Source organism: Hemicordylus capensis, chromosome 2, assembly GCF_027244095.1.
Source record: "Hemicordylus capensis ecotype Gifberg chromosome 2, rHemCap1.1.pri, whole genome shotgun sequence".
NCBI lineage: Eukaryota > Metazoa > Chordata > Lepidosauria > Squamata > Cordylidae > Hemicordylus > Hemicordylus capensis.
The window spans coordinates 399,212,117-399,218,177 of NC_069658.1; positions in this window are offsets into that span (position 1 = coordinate 399,212,117).

Consider the following 6,061-nt stretch of genomic DNA (forward strand, 5'->3'; position numbering starts at 1 on the left):
CGAGAGGATGATCTGGAAGGTATGTGGGGCCTAAGCTATTTAGGGCTTTTAATGTCATGACCAGCACTCTGAATTGTGTCTTGAAGTCGCTGGTGTAATGGACTCCCGAGTTTTACCCCCTGCCTTGTAAGCTGAGCTGTGTCCTGCGTCATCTGAACTCTGCAACCTGCATAAATCACACAAGTTAAGCAAATTGTGATTCCTCCTACTCCACACAATTCTAATTGTGCTCATCATGGGGAAGAGCAGGGAGCTATGCAAGCTGTGGCAATCCCTCTCTAACTTAGCAGCTTCTGGCTTCTGAGACTGTCAGTCATGCGACACACCTTCAGTTGGATCCTTGCAACTATATATAGTAAGAATTTTTTTAAATGAAAGCACAGACACCTGGAAAGCTGAATTGAGTAGACAAATTGTGTCATTTGGCTTTGAAGTTATGGCATTGACATGGTCCCTCTGAAGACAGCCTCCAGCCCCATACAACTACAGAATGGTTAGATGGCAACTGTCATTGGTAAGCAATTGGCACTGATGCTTCAGTTTCCTGATAGGCCCCAATAGCTACTCCTGTGACCTAATGGTCCCAGGAAGCAACAGACTGAGATTTGCAGAATTATGTTCTTGTAGGATGTCTGCAGTTTAGTAACTAGTTGAAAAGTGTTAACCATTCACAATTGCAGGCATTTACATTTGAACAGCCTTTGGAAGTGGGTCCCTGCTATTCCCCATTTTATAGAGGGAAATGAAGGCTTCATTGAGGGAGAGCAGGTTTCCATCTGCTCTAAAAGAGGTGGTTATTAGACCTATATGGGAAAAGCCCCCTCAATACCTCCAATATTAACTACCAGCCAGTTCCTAATCTTACCTTGGGCAAGGTGATAGAGTGTCTGGTGGCAGCCCAGCTGCAGGGGGTCTTAGATGACATATCGTATCTGGACCTGTATCAGTTTGGTTTTTGACCTGTTTATGGGACTGAAACTGTCACCCTAGTGAGTGGATCTATGCTGCAAACTGGGCAGGGAGAGGGTGTCCTTGTTGGTTCTGCTGGACCTCTCGGCAGCTTTTGATACCATCAACCACGGTATCATTCTGGTCCAGGGCTGAGTGGGTCACTCTTGGACTGGTCCCGGTCTTACTTGGAGGGTCTGGTTCAGAAGATGTTACTGGAGGAACTGTTGCTCAGCTCCATGGCAAATGTCCTGTGGAGTCCCACAGGTCTCAATTTTGTCCCCCATGTTTAACATCTACATTAAACTGCTGGGGGAGATCAGCCAGAGATTTGGGCTCCCGTGTCAATAATTTTCAGTTGTCGCCCAGCTCTGTCTCACTGTCATCTGGTCTGGTCCCAGGGAGAAAGAGGAGGTTCTGAGCCATTGTTTGGAAGCTGTGATGGGCTGGATCGGGGCTAACAAGCTGAAACTTACACCTGACAATATGGTGGGGATGATGCTTCGTAGAAGGCCTGACTGGAGTATGGAGTTTCAGACTGTTCTGGATGGGTTACACTCCCTCTGAAGGAGCATGTTTGCAGCTTGGGGGTTCTCCTGGACCTGGTGCTGCTCCTAGAAAATTGGGTGGTGGTGGCCACCAGGAGTGCCTTTGCTCAACTTTGGTTAGTGTGCCAGCTGCAACCCTTTCTGAAGGCTCATATGGCCTCTGTCACCCATGCCTTAGTTGCATCACGTTTGGATTATAGCAATGTGCTCTACGTGGGGTTGACCTTTGAAAATATTCATAAACTACAGATGGTGTGGAATGTGGTGGCCAGATTGATCTCTGGGACTGCTTGCAGTGTGCACATGACTCCAGTCTTGAAGGCACTATACTGGCTGCCAGTCTGTTTCTGGGTACAATTCAAGGTGCTGGTTATTACCTTTAAAGCCCTGAATGACTTGGGCCCCAGGTACTTTAGGGATTGTTTGCTCCAAACTAAATGTAACCACCTGACTACTAGATCAGCTGGGAGGGCTCTGATCCAAGTGCTGAAACATGCTGAGGTCTCTTTGCTGAGCACACATAAGAACATAACTGTCCTGCTGGATCAGGCCCAAGGCCTATCTAGTCCAGCATCCTGTTTCACAGTGGCCCACCAGATGCCTCTAGGGAGCCCACAGGCAAGAGGTATGTGCATGCCCTCTCTACTGCTCTTGATCCCTCGTACCTGGTATTGAGGCATCATGCCTCTGCAGCTGGAGGTGGCCAATAGCCACCAGAGTAGTAGCCACTGATAGACCTGTCCACCATGAATTTGTCTTAAGCCCCTCTTAAAGCCATCCAAGCTGGTGGCCATCACATGGCAAAGAATTCCATAGATTGATTGTGTGCTGTGTGAAAGTACTTTCTCTTGTCAGTCCTAAATTTCCCAACCTTCAGTTTCACGGGATGACCCTTGGTTCTAGTGTGGTGTGTGAGATAAATTTCTCTGTCCACCCGCTCCATGCATAATTTTAAACACCTTGATCATGTCTCCCCTTAGTTGCCTCTTTTCCAAGGTAAAGAGCCAAAGATGCTGTAGCCTAGCCTCATAAGGAAGGTGCTCCAGGCCCCTGATCATCTTGGTTGCCCTCTTCTGCACAGTTTCTAGTTCTACAATATTCTTCTTAAGACACAGTGACCAAAGCTGAATGCAGTACTCCAGATGTGGCCACAACAAAGATTTGTATATGGGCATTATAATGTTAACATTTTTAATTTTCAACCCACTTTCTAATGACTCCTAAAATGGAATTAGCCTTCTTCATAGCTGCTGTGCACAGAATCAGCTTTCAATGAGCTGTATACCGCAACCCCAAGATTTCTCTCCTGGTAAGTCACCAACAGCTCAGATCCCATCAGTGTATATGTGAAGTTGGGGTTTTTTTTTGCCCCACTATGCACCACTTTGCACTTGCTTGTATTGAACTGCATTTGCCTTTTTGTCGCCCAGTCCCCCAGTTTGGAGAGATGCTTTTGCAGCTTTTCACAATCTGCTTTGGATTTAACTACCCTAAATAGTTTAGTGTCATCTGCAAATTTGGCCACCTTTCTGCTACCCCAACTCCTAGATAATTTATGAACAAGTTAAAGAGCACTGGTCCCATTATGATCCCTGGAGGACCCCACTTCCTCCCTCCCTCCCTCCATTGTTAACACTGTCCAGTTATTTCTATACTCGGTTTCCTGTTCTTCAGCCAGTTACTGATCCACACATGAACCTGTCACCTTATCCCATGACTACCAAGTTTACTGAAGAACCTTTGGTGGGGAACTTTGTCAAAAGCTTTTTGGAAGTCCAAGTATACTATGTCAACCGGATCATCATTATCCACATGTCTGACACTCTCAAAGAACTCCAAAAGTTAGTGAGGCAAGACTTGCCCTTGCAGAAGCCATGCTGGTTCTCCTTCAGCAAGGTCATTTCTATATGTTTAACAATTTTGTGCTTAAGTATGCTTTCTATCAACGTACCTGGCACTGAAGTTAAGCTGACCGGCCTGTAATTTCCCACATCCCCCCCCTTGATCCCTTTTTGAAAACTGGAGATACATTTGCGACTTTCCAGTCCTCTGGTACAGAACATGATTGTAGGGACAATTACATATTTTTGCTAGGAGATGGGCAATTTCACATCTGAGTTGCTTCAGAACTCTTGAGTGGAAGCTCTCTGGCCCTGGTGATTTGTTAGTTTTAGGTTTTCAATAGAGTGTAGAACATCTTCCCTTGTCACAGAAAAGCTCAATTCCGGAGAGGGTATATGGTCAATATCCTCCGCCATGAAGACAGATGCAAAAAAGTTCATTCAGCTTCTCTGCAATCTTCTTATCTTCAATAATCCCTTTCACACCCTCATCATCTAAGGGGCCAACTGCCTCCCTGGCAGGCTTTCTACTTCTGATATATCTAAAGAAGTTTTTGCTATCCTCCTTGACACTCCTAGCTAAACTCTCTTTTTGCATCCCTTATTGTGTCCTTGCATTTCTTTTGCCAGAGTCTGTTCCTTTCCGTTCTCTTCATTTGGGCAGTAGTTCCATTTTATAGCTTTCCTGACTCTACTTGTTAACAATGCTTGTGTCCTGATTAACTTGATGGTACCTTTTCCTCCTTCTTGGTATATATTCCAACTGTGCTTCTAGTATTGTGGTCTTAAATAAGTTCCATGCTTTCCGAAGAGATTTGACGCTCCTGACTTTCTCTTTCAATGTCCTTTTTACCGGTCCCCTCAGTTTTGAGAAGAAAAATAAGTTTCAAATAAGTTAAGGACGAATGTTAAAAGAGACTGCCAAAGACCAAGAAATGGAAGAAAGCAAAATGGATGTCAAAACAGACGGTGGAAATTGCCAAGAAGAGAGAAGCCAAAGTCAAGAAAGATAAAGACCTCAGGAAGGAGCTTAATAGGCAATTTCAGAGAGCTGCTAAAAGAGACAAGGAGCAGTATTACAATAATATCTGTAAAGACCTTGAGGATGTAAATAGACACAAAAAACAAGCAAAGTTTTCCAAAAGATCTCTGAACTCATATCTCAGATCGGTATGTTAAGGGATGCCAAAGGACAGATAGTAACTGATTCAGAGAAGATCAAACAGCGATGGAAGGAGTATACTGAAAATCTGTACAGCAGGGACATCAACATCCAAGATACTCTAGAACAGTGATTCTCAAACTTGGGTCCTCAGGTGTTATTGGACTTCAACTCCCATAATCCCCAACCAAAGGCCACTGAGGCTGGGGATTATGGGAGTTGAAGTCCAATAACACCTGAGGACCCAAGTTTGAGATCCCTGCTCTAGAAGATATTCCCTACTTGCAAGAACCTCTATTACGGGAAGATGAAGTTAAATCAGCACTCTGGTCATTACCAAGTCAGAAGGCTACAGGAATTGATGGAATCGCTACAGAAATATGGCAAGCAACAGAAGAATTGGTCAAGGCTCTAACCAAACTATGCCAGCAAATTTGGAAAATGACACAATGGCCAACAGATTGGAAGAAGTCAGTCTACACACCCATACCAAAGAAAGGAGACTTAACAGATTGCACGAACCTGTTGCACGAACAGATTGCACTGCATTCCTTTAAGGCAGAGAAGAGCCGCTCCTGGCCATGCTGCGAACGTAGTGCCAGATAGGATCTAGCTACCGAATGGGGCTGCGCAGCTCCATTCAGGAGCCCCGAACCATGCCCCCTGCTCCCTACACCAGACCATGCCTCCTGTGTCTGACACGGGGGCATGGCTAGCCCCCATGTCTGAAGCCTGACGCGGGGACGGAGTGAGGGGCCGCCGCACAGCCCGGACATCACTCTGATAGCTGAAAATGTGGATGATCTGCAAGCTCTAGTAACGAAAGTCAAGGAGCTCAGAATTGATAGTGAAGACATTGAAGTGGTGGCTAGCTTCCGCCTTTTAGGATCAACCATCAGCAGAAAAGGATCCAGCAGTCAAGAAATATCCTGCAGACTAGCACTTGGTAGGGCTGCAATGAAGGCCTTGGAAAGGATATTTAGATGCCATGACATGATATTTAGACGCCGTGTCTATACCTATAAAGATTAAAATTGTTTGGACAATGGTTTCCCCCGTAACACTCTATGGATGCGAAAGCTGGACTTTGAAGAAGCAAGATAGAAAAAAGCATTGATGCTTTTGAACTTTGGTTCTGGAGAAGACTTTTGAGGACACCATGGACAGCCAGGAAAATAAACAAATGGATCATAGAACAAATCCAGAATTTTCCCTCAAGGCACAAATGACCAAGATCAAACTATCATATTTCAGACACATTATACAAAGACCCAGCTCCCTTGAGAAGTCCATCATGCTGGGAAAAGTTGAAGGGAGAAAAAAGACGACGGCCAGCAGCAAGGTAGATGGACTCGATTATGACAGCAATGAATGCACTACTGAGAGACCTTAAAGGCCAAGTTGAAGACAGATCATCCTGGAGAAAATTTATCTGTGGTTGCTAAGAGTCGACACTGACTTGACGGCACTTAATCAATCATTTTTGAGAAGTTTTCTCTTCTGAAGTCCAATGCATCTGTGTTGGACTTACTTGACAATTCTCCACTTGCATATATGCTGAA